The sequence below is a fragment of the Sardina pilchardus genome, chromosome 11 (assembly GCF_963854185.1).
Source record: "Sardina pilchardus chromosome 11, fSarPil1.1, whole genome shotgun sequence".
In the NCBI taxonomy this organism is placed as follows: Eukaryota; Metazoa; Chordata; class Actinopteri; order Clupeiformes; family Clupeidae; genus Sardina; species Sardina pilchardus.
The window spans coordinates 25589446-25605962 of NC_085004.1; positions in this window are offsets into that span (position 1 = coordinate 25589446).

The window sequence follows — 16517 nt, forward strand, 5'->3', positions numbered from 1 at the left end:
TGTCTATGCTGTTCTCTTCTGTTGACCTTGAGGTGAGGTGAGGTGACCTTTCTATGAAAGCAGATGGCTAGAAAATGGTCCAATTCAGTTCTCACCTAGGCTGCTAAATGGCAAATTACCATTATGTCATCTACATATTTTTTCAGTAATGAAAAAGTCTGAATAGGAGCCAATCCACGTGACATATATATATGTAAAGTCATGTATATGTGTAGAAGACTATGTGTTGGTAAGTTAAGCAACACAATTGCTTCATATACTGTACAGTCCTCTGTTCCTGCTGCAGGCAAATAGCGTTATGAGGTTATGTGAGGTGAGAGGTAAGGCTACCTGTGCTGTCCGCAGGCTCTGATCCTGCTGACGGAGCTCTAATGAGGATGGGACAGAAGTGCTGAGCCACGCTGGCCTGGACGAGTGGACAGGAAGCTGTCACAGAGAGTCAGGTGTGCCTCCGAGTGCAGGCTACTCACCGGCAGCAGACACAACAAGGTGAAGACGGACCCAAGCAGCAGGGAAAGGCGAGGACAGACTGAGCAGTTGGCACTGGACTACTAGTGGACTTTGCGTGCCATTCCTTTACCCGAGTTGGACCTCTGAATACCTGCCACCACTGAACTGCTCTCTCCACCATTAATGATTCAACAGTAATTAATGGAGTCTGTTGACAGATAAGTAAAAGTTTCCGGATTATTTTTTACCATCCTTCCAGAGAAATGGAGTGACTCTTTACTTTAGTTATTCACGTGAAGGTCATTCAGGTTACGGCACTGGCGATTTCCTGTCTGTGTCAGCGGTGTCTGGTCATCATCCAGGGCTAGCCGTCTTATGAGGGTGGTGGTGATGCAAGGCTTTGAAAGTGCTTGTAAGGACCGATCTAGGTCAGCAGAGGACATCTGTGTCACTGTCATTTACCAACACCCTGCCTGTTGCTATATGCTAGCAGAACAAATATGGCTATGACTTTATGTGTGCTTGCTGTTTTGTTATTTAGATGGGTAGGTCGGGCACTAGCATGTGACTGTAGTTATTATGGAGACTGATTTGGGCATCAAACACTTCATACACACCTGAAAGGGATTCATGAAGGAAAAGGAAACAATGAAAGCTAACCTCTATGTATATCTGGCCTTGACGTTATTGTATCCGCTGGCTGCTGGATACCAATATATTTGCATGGACATTTGATCAAATGTGGGTGATTTGCTATCCTTCACAAGGCCAACAACTAAGATTGATAGAAGTATCTTCTAAATTTGTGCAGCTGCAGTTCTGGGCTGTGTGGTTTGAGCATATAGATATGGAGCTGTGGTTAATTTGATTAATTCATGGGGAGGTGTATTATGAAGCAGTGAGAGGCCCTCACCTGTAGTAGATCCCCAGGAGCACTCATGGGTGGGGAGTTAGTTCACAGTGTTTGTCAGCAATGCACGCCTACAGAGCTTCTTGTTTACAATATCCATACAGAAGGATATTCCCCATGCCCATCTGTGCTGAAGCAATAGATGGGGATCAGAAAGAAGGAGTTCTTCAGACCAACTTTTAGGCCTCATCTTCCAGTGAGCCAATTTCCCTGCGCTGCACACTACTTCATGCATAAATGCATCCGTGGGTTTTTAAATTCACACTGGGGTTCTCTCTTAATTTGGGTTGGGCGCCGACATAAATAAACTCAATCACGATCGCGATCACAGAGAGGTGTGGTTCACTCCTCATAAAAGAGACCTGGCTCTCTCATCGAACCTTGATGCCTCCTCCCTACATCTCTTCCTCTCTCCTACTCCCTCCCTCCCTCCCTCCCTCTCTTTCTCTCTCCGTCCTTCTTTCCATTTCTTTTTAGCTGATGAGAAATTGACTCCCCTTCTTCTCAGCAGCGCTCTCAGGCCTCCCTCTTTTAATCAAGGCCCAAATGAAAGGCTTTAATTAAAAACTTCACAGGTCCGTTTGATCATGGCGCAGGATGAGCTTGTCTTTGTAAAACGGCTGACCGGAATCAAACGCGTGCTTCTGCTGATGGTGCTGATGTGATGCCTCTCGTCCGGGGTTTGTTTTTTTTTGGCCCGCGCCGCTAGCTCGCGTCACGCGGGACTGCTAAATGCTAATGTAAAGATATTTACCCAAACAGATCCATAGTAGACAGATGGGGAGACTGAGATTCTCCACCCTCCCTCCCCACCCCTCCCTCTCTCCCGCTGACCCCATGCCGTGTTGAGGCTGTGAGCGAGCAGCCGCTCTTATACCTCAGTGATCAAAGCGCCTCTTGCTAATGAATCAACAGATCCAGCTCCTTTTGTGAAAAACTTTTAGAGAGGAATTACGTCCTGAAAAGACTCTTGGGGAGAAAGCAAGTGCTGGCTGGCAGGAGCCCTGAGCAAGATATTCATTCAAGGGAGCAAGTTTTTAAGTTTTAGATTTGAACTTCCTAAACACTGGACAAAGTTTGTGTTGGTGGGAAAAGTGTAATCACTATCTACTGTGTCCTCATAAATCCACTGTTTGTGATCTGGTTATAGAAGGGCATTAATGGAGACTTACTGAAGGATATTGTGTTCAACTTTTTGTTTTTGAGTCTGCCTTTAAGTTAGTCCCTTTTACACTTTGAAAGTCAAACATGTGGCAGAACATGTGAGTGTGTGTGTGAGAGAGAGAGTGTGTGTGTGTGTGTGTGTGTGTGTGTTTTGAGATCTCCAAGAGTCTGCGGTATCAGTGTAAAGAGATGGGGATGGGGAAGGGGGCCGAGGGGGTGTGTGTGTGTGAGGGGGGGCAGTAGGGGGGCCCTGGCCTTGTACAGTGGAACACGTGAATAAAAGGCAAATGAAAGAACGGCCGAGCGCGGAGCGAGGAAGTGTGGTCCACAAAGTGCTTCATTCTGTCAGCGACAGGCTAGTGTTTTCACCCCACGGGCATTGGGCACAGAGCTGCGCTATTACCGTCACCGTGGCTCCCCTAATGGTGGCGGGGGCCTGGGACGCGTGCGCGGACACACACACACACACACACACACACACACACACACACACTCTCTCCCACTCCCACTCTCACTCACTAGAGGGTCCTAATGGAGGGCCAGGGGAGCTTTTCTCCTCAGGCGAGGTGGTAAGGGTGGCGGGGTAGGGGGCAGGAGACCGATCACTTTGCGTAACAGCGGGCCAAGTCTGACAGGCGTGACCTACATCCCACCCACCTCCCCCCCCCACCCCCTTCTCTCTTTCTCTATCCTTCTCTTGCTCTTCCTCTCAATATTACTCTCTCTCCTCCCTCTGTTTCCCTTACTCTCTCTCCCTCACTCTCTCTCGCACACACACTTTTCTCTGTTTCTTACACACACACACACACACACATGGGCAAAACATCCTCATTCTCTGTCTGCAGAAAGCCATTTACTTGTCAACAACACAGCCACCCCAAGCCCTCACACCCACAAATGACTCCTCTGTCAAATATGGCGAGACAGCGCATCTATGCTAGAAGTAAGTCTAGATCCAGATCCAGATCTAGATAACTAGCAACTTCCTGTGCTCGATCTGAAAGTTCTGTACGTAAGCACATGGTCATTGATCATTAAATCCTATAGCCATTCACACGCTGTTAGTTGTGTACACGAAAACGTTATGTTGTACAGCAACTCATGTCTCTTATCCAATTATACATTTTCCATACATGGAATTATATGTAAATGTGTTTGTGTGCAGTTTGTATGTGTAATGTAAGTTTGTGTGTGCAGTTTGTAAGTGTAATGTAAGTTTGTGTGTGTGTGTGTGTGTGTGTGTGTGTGTGTGTGTGTGTGTGTGTGTGTGAGAGAGATACATTGAGGGTGAGGTTCAGTCCAGGTTGTACACAGACAGTCCACAGCAGGTTAAAGAGAGTCCAGTCACCACGTGCAGTCTGCCGGCCATGTGTAGGGCTGACTGACGTCACGCAAGTCTGCTGACAGGGCTTTCTGGGTAATTTGCTGATGGACATGCTTGTCTTATGGACAATTTAGCCATGGAGACAGAACATAGTAAACAAGGCAGACACACAGGGTTCCAGGCAACAGTGAATAAACACACACACACACACACACACACACACACACACACACACACACACACACACACACTCACACACGCAAACACACACATATGCAAACACACACACACACACACACACACACACATGCGCACACACACATGCACACACACACACATATGCAAACACACACACATGCAAGCACACACACACACACACACACACACACACACACACATGCACACACACACATATGCAAACACACACACATGCAAACACACACACATGCAAACACACACACATGCAAGCACACACACACACACACACACACACACACACACTCATGCAAACACACACACACACACACACACAAACACACACACAAACACATGCATGCACAAACACAGGCATATACTGTACGCACACACTCATGTACAAACACACATACTCTGTGGACATACACATGCACACAACATGTAAATGCACAGATATGTGAATTACTGGGACTGACAGAGGTGGTGGGAGGGGTGCATGGGATTCTAAAGAAGATGGGGGGTGGGCTGTGTGGGGGGTCCTTGTAATGTCAGAGAGAGTTGGGCAAATTACCAGCTTTGTGCAAGTAAATAGATGAAACATGTTTGTCAACTCTGCCTAATGTAGGCACATGACTGTGGCATTTATGTGTTTCTCTCTCTCTATCTCTCTCTCTTTATCTCTCTCTCCCTCTCTCTTGCTCTTATGTAGACATAGCCAGGCCACCCCCCCCCCTCCCCACTGTAGAGGTGCATGATGTCATGGCTTGATTGGGATTAAAAGAGAAGGATCGTTTTCTCACAAAGCTGCCGATGGCCCCAGGAGAAGATCCCCAATTCCTGCTCCCTAGTGGAGGCTGACATCCCTGTTCACTCGCATTTCTCGCCCATAAAGGGGCCTGTAATTTCCTCCTGCAGGTCTGAGAATCTCCAGCAGTGCCCATGACGAGGGTCGCGCCTCTCTTTTTCTCGCTCTCTTTCTCTCTCTCTCTCCCTCTCTCCCGCTCTCTCCGGCTCTCTCGTCTCTTTCTCTTTTCCTCTCACTCTTTTTTCCCTCCTGCTCCTCTCTCTCTCCCCCACTCTATTTTACCCCTCTCCCATCCACTCCCTCACAGTCTCCCTCTCTCCCTCTTTTTCCTTCTCTTTCTTTCACTCATTCCCCCTTTTATTTCTCTCCTGTCTCTCTCTCTTCTTCATCTCTCCTCCACTCTCACACTCTGTCTCTTACATCTTATATTTTGCCCTTGGGGAAATTAAGAGAAGTCGGGGTGGGGATGGGGGATGTGTGTGGTGTGTGTGGTGTGGTGGGTCGGACAGTCATTATATTCAGGCTTTTGGCGAGCAGAGCATTGCGTGCGTGTGTGTTTGTGTTCCTCTCCGGTCACTGTAGTTCAAAAGCTGAACCGCGTCCAAGGCCAAGTAATGATGCACCAGGCAGCAGTGGACTACAATAACCAACAGTCCCTGGCTGGCCAATTAGTGTCTGGCGCAATTATATTTCCAATTCTGAGAGAGCTGGAGAGAGTGACCGAGCTCAACTAATCATTTCGAGCAATTACTTTTAAAACTAATTAGAATGCCAACCGGGCTCGGGCTCAAGGTTCTCTTTCTTTTTTTGTTTGTGTTTTTGTTGTTGTTTTCACCATGTAAAATGGCCGCGCATGAAAAGGACAGGGAGGGTGGAGTGGAATATCAACTCCGCAACAAGCCAAACAACAACCTCCAGCCTTGATTGAGGAAACAAGGTCATTAACGAAGCACGTTGCGCTCAGGGTTTGTCCAGGGCCTTGTCCCCTCAGTGAAGGGGACACCCACTCGGTCTTTTTATCTGCAAGCCAAGTTTCCCATTCACCTCTGCAAGGTCAGCACACAATGCAATTGTGTGGCAGAAATGCAGGGTTTGGTCCGAGCCAGACAATTTGACAAGTTGGTTATTCATTGGCAGATTGTGTGTGTGTTGATATATCAGTCCTGTCCACAGCATTATGGAGCAATGTGTTATATCAAGTTGTCCTTTGCAGAGATGACCATGTTGAATGTGTGACATTAGGCTGCTATTTGCTCTGTAAATAGGGCAAGCTCAGATGTCTTTATGTTTCAAGAACATTTCCGAAAATTTTTGCCAAGTAGTTACAATGAATATAGCACCAACTGGTTGCATAAAGTTTACCTACACCGACAGTAGGTGGAAACTAACTGACTTCTGTCATCTGATTGCCAAGAATCTACTTAACAAACAAGCAGTCATTATGCTCATTGCTCACATATGCTTACAATTATTTAATAACCTTAGTCAATTTAAATGATCAAATATCAGTGGTAGCAAACCACATGTTCACAATCAAATGTTATTAATGTTTCACTGACTGACTGACTGTTGTTTAGGCCTAAGGTCAGACTTAAGGAGGGGAATGTCACTGTAAAGTTCTCCCAAAGCCACCTGCAATGCAGTCGATATGTGCAACACAACTTACATTACACACTCAGGCAGCTCTGTGTGATCCACATTTTTAATTAAGATTTAACACAAAAGGAGTCCTGCCCAGCACTTTTAAAGAGCCTTTGATGTGTGGCCATTGATTCAATTGCCCTGAAAGCCTCAGACTGTGGCGATATCCCATAGGAAAAAAAAGAAGGGATTATATTGACCTAAACGGGGGAGATGAAGGCCGCTGGTGTGGCATTTCACAGGCTAGTGTGTGTGTGTGTGCGGCTCCCAGAAAAGCCCCACTAAGAGCTCTTACTTAGGGTCACTTGAGTGGAGAGTAAACACCATCAGACGGTGTGTTCCAACAGTGCCCAAACGCACTACGGCAAATAAGGCTCAGAGAACCTGTCGTGTGTGTATGCACTGCAGCCTGTGGACTCTCGGGGGGAAACACGTGTGAAAGCCTTTGGATGATTTATTTATTCCGTTAGTTACCTTGATGAGATGGTGAAGGTGTGTGGTGGTCAGTGGATATTGTCATGCAGGCGTCCAAAGTAGGCATAGCGCAGTAGGCATAGCGTGGGTGTGTGATTTCCTGTGCTTCTATGTTCAATAGGCTACATGTACTGGGTGAGCTGTCTTCCGTCCTTATCAATGTTTCATGGCCCTGAGCTTTATTTTTCATGCTGCGATTTTATGCACTCACATACAGGCTTGCACGCTATAGACCTCACTAGGCGTTTCACCTTTTTATCGTGAGAGGGATGCAAGTACACTTCTGTCTTATGCCATCTTAGACGGGGGGGTGGGGGGGGGGAGCATGCTCGTCTGTGGATCTATATATCCCATAATATTCCTCTGTCGCTATGCTGTCATGACATCCCATGGCTCTGAACCACCTGTCATACTGCAGGAGTCCCATGCCTTGGTTTGCTATTGGCACAGAGCATGAAATATTCATTTGCTGTCGCTAATGGAGGAGAGCAAGGGCTAAGGTAGTGCATCGGTTACATACTGTTTTCAGCGGAGGTCTGATATACATACAGCCCACCCATTAATATAAATAAGAATTTAATGCTGCCGCACAGGTGGGTGCGAAGGGAGGGGGTGGGGGTGGGGGGTGTTGATGGAGGTGGGGACTCAAGGCATTCCGCTGCTGCCATCCAATGTCAGCAAGCGGGATCTGTCGAGGAGGTCACCGGGGTCGTTTGAGAGCGAGGCGAAAGTAGCCGGACTATAGAAAACCGCGCCGCGTGGTTGCCTGAGGTTCTGTGCAGTGCAGTGGCGGTATAAAGCCAGCATACATCACAACAATCACAATAACAGGGCTTTACTTCTGGCACACACTTCTTGCCAAGGGCCAGCAAAGATACGGACAAAGGATAAAAGGTTTGGGGAAAATAAAATCATCCCTACTCGTAAACATTATAAGTGCCCACTCTCATAAAGTTGCATAAATTTGTGATGGCATTTTACTATATTTCAAACTCCTGACCCATGATGCACCATAAGTGTGTAAGGCAGCCTATTACATACATGACTGTGCTGGGTTGTCACGGCGGGACGCGGGAGGGGGGAAAAAAGCAGGATTTTGTAAATCAGCTTACCCTCCCTCTGTGTCTGTGGCTGCACAAAACATCTGCTGATAAGTATCCGTTACCGTTAGAGTCAAAGAGAGATTTGTCCAGATTCGAAACGGTCACCAATCACTTGATCCTCTTTCTCTTACAATGACACTGATTATGTCCTCAACAAGTATTTATCTTATTTTTACTGTCTATTGTAATTATTAATCTATGGTAATTATTAGATTATTATTTACAATTATTAGATAATTATTGATTATGAAGCATTGGTTTGTGTGTGTGTGTGTGTGTGTGTGTGTGTGTGTGTGTGTGTGTGTCTGCTATTCTGCATAGCTCTATATAAATAAACCTTGATTAATCATGCATAATCATCATTCAAATAATTGATGCAGAATTTGGCAGATTAGTTGTGTGGCCATTGCTATCTGTCCTCTATTTCCTTCCTCTATTTGCTTTCACTTCTTTGATCATTTTGCCTCCAGACGCCCTTGCCATGCCTGGAGGTCATCAGGCAGCGCCTGCAGCTCGTCCCCAGGACAGAGTGACCCCTTCCCCATGCAGCGTCAGGTCGCCCCTCAGCAGTTCTTCTGGAGGAGGCCACCTCTGAGACATGCTGTTTACAGTGGCTTTGTTTGGTTGATGAGAGATATCCTCCTTCTTAGCCATTAGTGATTAGCATTTACTAAGAATAGTTGTGTCAGCTCTTACTTTTGTAAGTTTGTTTTCTCAAAGGTGCATAATATATTTGATATGGTAATGAAGTTGAAGCAGTGGTTTAGGAAGTGAGGAATGTAAACCGATTATGCACAAACAAGGCAATTAGTTCATCACAGCTTGTATTTCCTTTTCCCATCATTATAGATCACTTGTCTAATAAAGATTAGCTATTGATGGGTAGATTTCACGCTTACTTATCATCATGTCAGTTATATGAGTAATTCTCTCTCTCTTTCTCTTTCTCTCTCTCTCTCTCTCTCTCTCTCTCTCGGTCTCTCTCTCTGCTTTAGGTGAGCAGGTGCTGGATCTAGGATGTACAGGCGTGTTCTCTCAGGCCTGCCCTTCAACAACAGCTGCAGCGTTGGCAGCGGCGCCCGTGCCAGCATCTCTCTCCCAACTCCCAACTCCCAACCGCACGTTACCGGACCCAAACAGAACCAGTGCCCGAAGGGCGCGAGAGCGCCGATCCGCCTCCGTCAGCCTATGACTAATCACAAAGCTGTGGTGCTGGTGGTGCTGGTGGTGGTGGTGAGAACCGAGTGAGAGAGGCCGGGTGGCTCCTAATGAAGTCAGTGGTGGTGTTTGTGAGCAGTCACGGGTTGGAGGCGGGCCAGACGCCCAGGGGCGACAAAAGCAGCACTCAAGCAAAAACACTCCGAACCAGTGTCACCCAAAACACTCATCGCTGAAGACGAGCCTCGAAACAAGGTATGTCTAAACACCGCGGAGGGGCACGCGTGGATTCACAGGCACGGTCCGTCTTATAGTGATATAGTGTGAGAACACCTCAGGCAAGGCAACATGCGGTTGAAGGATCTATTTTCCAACTTAACTGCACCTGCATGAGTCATGGCACAATGCTCATGTTAACCTCTCATTCCTACTCATAAGATATATATATTCCCCTGGCCAATCATGTGAAAGACAATTTTTGTGAGTGGAATTTTGCAAAAGGTAAAATTCTGTGTCCAAAGACCACTAAGCAATATATAATAGAACATGAGACTATATGATTTTTAAAACATTGATTGAAGAATAGACTGATGTATCCTACTGATGAGTCAACCTGACTTATCTTGACTTTTTGCTGTTGTATTTATAAGACAGTCAAGAGCGCAACATAGTGTTTTACTTTAAAGTCATTATGTTGGTCATCATCCTGTCAGTTTGGGATCAGGGAATTCCACTCTCCCAAACCCCTCTCCTGTAGCGCCTGCCCCTGGTGTCTGTCGCCGTTTGATAGATGCAGCGGTGAAGTCCAGCCATCCGTGTGGGCATCCTCCCACCCGCTGGGGCTAATTGCAGCCCTGTTAGAATACACCAAGCCCAGCTAATCACTGTCTATCTGCGCTGGAATATTAAGCTGGAATCAAACGGAGTCCACGCAGGAGCGCCATTAGGATTCCCCCGGAATACCATTAATCACTCCACTCAGTCCTGACATGGGGAGGCCTGTGGCTTCAGGTGAGACTCAAATCCATATAGCCTCTGCCTTGCTGTGCAAATATAGTATCAGAGCCGGGATGTTTGTTTTTTTCTGATGGCAGTATACATAGCCACTTAAGCAAATAAGGCAAAAAGCTCTCTTTACTGATCATTTCACTGATCAAGCCGTCTACACACTTTTGATGAAAGTTTATGTCTTGTCCATGTTGGTGTTCCCTGGTACAAAAGTCCTGACCCTGCGTTCAGCAGTGTTGTGGTACTGATATGAGTAAGCTTTTGATAGAATAACTGCCCGAAACATACATGTGATAGGAATTCTTTTGACAAGTTTGGAGAGACCACATGAAGATCATGCATACAGCACCATCAGAAGTAGCACCTCCAAACCACTTGTTTTATCAAAGAACACGGACCATGACAAATATGCTCTATAGAGGAAAAAACATCAAACCTTCAGACAGAAGTGGAAGAGTGTGTGTGTGTGTGTGTGTGTGTGTGTGTGTGTGCGCGCGCACAAGTGTACGCTAGAACACGTGTGCATGCATGAGGGAAACATCTGACATGTCACAATGAGTTTTCCACTATTTGCCTTTTCTTCTGATAGGTTTTGACAGCTTATGATTGAGATGCTGAGGTATGTGCGTGGGAAGCTAGGCAGCAATTGCGTGTGTAAACGTGTGTGTGTGTGTGTGTGTGTGTGTGTGTGTGTGTGTGTGTGTGTGTGTGTGTGTATTCACCTGTCTTGGGTGAGCTATATTTGTGTTCTCCTAATTACTGCAATTCCTTTTTAATATCACGAGGGAGGGAAGAGTCAGAAACACAGGTAGCACGAATGCCCTGAGCTCTTTGCCTGTCACGAAACAATGACATATTAATTGGTCTGTGGTTTCCTGGATCTGAAGTGTATTGTAGTCCTGTTTAATCAATGTCTCATTTCAGCAAGCCACTCACACTCTACCTGGAAGGTGCATGTATTTAACACCTCTGTGCCAAATCATAGTGGAGCAACCTCTCTCATGATAACACAAAATATAATTATGGGCTATTTTATCCAATCCATAATTACTGTTGTCGTACGGCTGTTTCAGTGATTGAGCAAAACAATAGGCCTCTCTGGGATCATCGTTTAGCATTGAGTAACCACCATTCATTTGTGATTCTTACATAATTAGGACAAATTAGGATCTTTGTATTGTTATTACTATTTATTTATTTATTTATTTTATTTATTTTTTTTAACCACACTTTGGTCAGATGTGTTGACATTTCCATTGACATTGACATTGCCATAATTCAGGTCCTATTATTAGTGAGTATTTTTATTATCTACCTTAGAAAGTAATTAATTATACTGACACTTGACAGTGATGTAATAATGAGACAGATTACAGAGACATGTATGGAGGGATGATGCACTTATAGTGTAAATAAATACTAATTATCAGGCATTACCAACCTAAACCCGAACCTAATCCCAGACATTGTACATACCGCCATATACCAACACATCACACCACGTAGACCATTCACCACAATAAGCGTGTGTGGATGAATTACATGGAAGCATGACTCAGATGAGTGCGTGAGAATCACATTGACGTGGTGACCGGTTTGTCCGGTGGTCAGCACGCATGTGTGTGTGCACCTGAGGGTGTGGTTGACGGAGGCATGCGAGAAACGCCGAGACCTCCCGCACTCCCACCTGAGGAACGCAGACGCGCAGACAGACAGACAGACAGACAGACAGACAGCCCCTGTCTGCTCTCGTCGGGCCGGCCGCTCCTCTCCGCTCCCTCCGTAACGGACGGGTCCACCCAGGCGGGCATAATGGATCCAGATCCGCGCACAAGTCACTGACAAGGTGTCAAAAGCAGCTTATTAAACTCGGCATTCTCATAAATAGCCCTCAGGCCTCCGCCAGCAGCAGAACACCACCCTCCCACCCCCCCACCCACCCTCCCACCCCGACGTGCACCAGGGTTGCTTGTGTTTGTTTTACCCCTGACACAGTGTGCACCAACCACAGGTGAGGCGGGGTAATTCGTTCTGATGTGGGTGGCTCCTCTCATTCCACCTCCCCACTCCCCCCCAACACACACACACACACACACACACACACATACACACAGACTCACACTCTTGCACACACACAGACACAGACTCTTGCACACACACACACACACACACACACACACACACACACACACACACACACACACACATACACACATACTCTTTTGGCTGAACTGTAATTTTTCACCCAGGGAAGGCTTGACTGTACTGCTGAGAACCCCTTTGTCCTTAAACATTCAGCATGGTGCTTGGTGAATATAATGGCTACGCAATCGCTTCATGTCCTTATATGCAAAAATATGTGGGCAATATTGCCTTTCCATTTGGAAATGACTATCACATGCACTTGCACGCTCTCACACAGACTTTCATTCGGACAGACTGCTCCAACACACACACACACACACACACACACACACTTCTCTCATACCGAAAGCGACAGCAAAATTTCTCCTCACTCAATTTAACCTGTGTGTGTGATGAGGTGAATCTCCCTTCTTCGGGCTGTAATTGGAGAGAGAGCGAGCAGATATCGTAATGAGTGATCAATCCGCAGGCACTCGTTTCCACGGTGATGCATTAGTCCACTCGCCCAAGCAGAAGATCTCAGTGTATATCTGAGGCAGGAGTATTATGGGCTGCCTCCGAGGGGAGGATTGTACAGAGAGGACACAGAGAGGTGTGTGGGGGGGTAGGGGGGATTTGGGGATGCAGGTCCAAAATGAACTGTGGAAAACTACTTATGCATTCCTTAGAAAAAAAGAGCAACATTGTCAACGGACCTGTGATTCAGTGTGGTGGGGTGAAAAATGAAGTCAATAAGGGCTTTCACGGAGAAGAAAAAGTCCATCTCTAAATCCGCAGCACTATCCCCATCTGCAATGAAAAAATGTCACCCTTGTCAATGAGCGGGCATTACAGCAGTGTGCTATCCAAGTGACCTCCAAGTCCTCTGCTGGTGACGATGAGAAAATGGGAAAAAAAGAACAACAGAAAGGACAACATAAAGGAAGTCTGAGGGCTTTTCTTCAAGCAAGAGTGGTTCCAACTCATCTGTGATAAATGAGAAGATAAGACGATCACTGCACACCACGACACCAGCCACTAGTCAAACACCCCGACAGTTTGACTACTGGGTATTCAGGTGTACTCTGTCTTTAGTTCACATAAAGGAGGCGGAAGGCAGAGTGTATGTAAGCGTTTGCATTCGGTCCATAGCCAGCCACTCAAGCTGTCTGTCCTGTTAGCAATTGGAGTAGTGCATCAAGACTAGGCCTCGGGAGTTGGCGCAAAGAATCAAGGATCTATTGAAAAACAAAATGGATGTGCTTCCTTGGCCTATGGATAACAAGCCTGAACTCTCTCTGAGGGCAAATATTTGACCATATGCTGAGTAAGAAAGTGTTTTTAAATTGACCCCACCGTTGAGTGTGGAGGTGTTTTTAAATCGCGTCCGGAAAACATCTTAGGAAGCTGAGGTGAGTTGAAGGACAGAAAGACCCTGTCTGGTCTGACTAAAAAAAGAGGGATAGGGAGGAATGACTGAGTGGTGGTGGTGGTGGAGGTGGAGGTTGGTGGTGATGGTGGGGGTGGTGGGGGTGGCGGGGCTGGTTTGTGGATGGTAGTGCATTGTGGGAGCAAAGGCTCTCTCTGTGACCTTATTGGATGGGGCTGGTGCGGCATACCTTCACTTAAGCATCGCTGACCTTGGTGGGCCAGGGGTGCCAAAGCACAGCGGGGTGCCCGCGTTTTACGGCTCTGATCTCCGTGGTAACAATAATGATTCTAATTACGCCTGTCTCTCAGTTGTCTGCTGTGTAATGTGTTGGGCCTTGTTTTTTTCTCCCTTCCACTCGCTGTCTCCATCGTGGCCTTGCAGGAACGAGCTCCTCTTTGCACGCAATCATTATTCTCTCTCTCTCTCTCTCTCTCTCTCTCTCTCTCTTTCTCTCTCCCTCTCTCTCTTTTGATCACTCTCTCTGTCTCTAGTTGGACAAAGCATAGTCCTGTCTCTGTACTTTTTCTCCCTGGGTAAAAAATATGCCACAGGGTCTCTCAGTTTGAAACAGCAAGGGAATGATTTTTTTTTAATACAAAAATATTTTCTGCTCTGCATTTTTTTCCCTGAAGTTTTCCATCACTGACATTAGTGATGTGAGGGCTTGGTGAAAAATAGGCATTTGGCAAATTTGGGTGCACTGAGTTGCTAGTTAATTACTTTGCAATCAATAATTTTCAATCCACATTAGTAGGCATTATTTTTTCACCACCACATTAAATTTCTGACCCTCGGCAAAGGTTTCTCTATCTTATTTTCCCTCATTATTTATCAGATGAATATGAACAACCAAATAAAATCAGTTCGGTGACTACAGCAATCTCATATTGTTTATAAACGTCCCTTTTTTAAAAAAAAAAAAAAACTTCATAAATAGTTGTTCTGACGTCAGTTTAAACGAATCAAATATGTTGCTGATTTTACAGCATGTGGCAGATTGTGATCAGCAGTTGTACATGATCACATTGTAAAAGGCAACATCTTTCCCCCCTCTCCATCTCAGCCACAAGGAATGCAATCACCTCATCCGATCCGGTACACACATCCTAAGTAACAGTGTATAAACTGCAATTTACAGCTCGCTGTTTGAGTAATTATCACCTCTGCAGATACATGGGTCAACCAGCGGCCTGAGCTGGCGAGGCAAGCATCTGCGGTGACAGGCCAGATATAGCCATCAATAACGGCCCCTCAGAAGCGCTCACTTCATTAGGCCACTAATGAGCGGGTGAGAGGCAGCCAGCAGAGCCGAGCGGGGGAAGCCAACAGCGCCGCACACACTGTGGTAGACAGGACAACACTGCCACCTAGCGGTCGTTTGTGTTTTGAGGAGTCGAGGATGCGGCCAGCTGCTCCCTCTCTCAGGCTCATCTCCCTGAAAGCTATCTGACTCCCCACCCAAACACACACACACACACACACACACACACCACATACTCACTCTCACACATAGGCCTACCCTTGACTTAATCCCCACTGACACCTGCCTGTTTTCTCACACTGTAACGACAATGATTTTGGGGAAAGTATAGATTTTCACATCATGGAAGATTTACAGCTTCTACTATTATTCTCATACTGGCATCCCCTTTGTGTTAACTATTTCCTAGTTGTAATAGCATTAGTTTTTGTAAATAATATCTTCTATATCTTGAAAGCACAACACAAAAAGATTACTCTTAATACATCCTTACAGATTTTTTTTTTAATGATGAAATTAAGTCTTTAAATACAATTTTTTCATCGTAGGCCTACAACCTCGATGCTTCACAGTCGGTGCCCAATTATTTTGAGGAATAATTGCGCCACTCTGTCAGTGCCAAGCCAAACCAACAAGCTAATTTCCCCCTCGACCAACGAGGGGGTTGGTGGAAAGGGCGGCACAGGGGGTGGTGGTGAGGGGGTGTCGTTGGTGGTCAGGTGGAGTGGCTACCAAATGTTCCTGCCTTTGAACTCAACCACACAGCAGAAACTCGACCATGGCACCCCCTCGACCCCATATGCTGCCATTACCCACCCCTGGGACGGAGAGGGGAGTGACCGGGGATCATCGGCCGGGGTGGACAGAGTGGTACGGAGAAAACAGGCGCGGAGAACAATAAGGCTGGGAGAGGACACCGGCTGCCCGTGACGGAGCTCAGCTGTCCTGGGGACACGGCGAGCCTGCTTGCCCTGATCTGGTCTCCCTGCACCAGGTCTGTGAAGATCAAACGCCGCGGAGGCAGAGGGGTTGCAAGGCTGGTGGAGGTGCCCCAGACTGGGGCTCAGAGGCCTGGGCAGGCTGTCCAGGATTAGTCCTGGGTCCGGTTGGGCTGGTTGTAGGGCTCCAACAGCTGACCACTGCGAGCAAGGGTCTCACCTGTGCTCCAGACGGCCCACAATGCCTAACGCCTGGGTCACCTGGACCTGTTACCATGGGAACCTGGGGATAAAAGGTGAGGAGGACACCATATGTTGTCCTGGGGGAGAATTTCTAAGCATAGTGCGAGTGTGCTCTTATCGTGTGTGTGTGTGTGTGTGTGCGTGTGTGTGTGTGTGTGTGTGTGTGTGTGTGTGTGTGTGTCTGTGTGTGTGTGTGTGTGTGTGTGTGTGTGTGTGTGTGTGTGTGTGTGTGTGTGTGTGTGTGTGTGTGTGTGTGTGTGTGTGTGTGTGTCAGTCCATTCCCTACA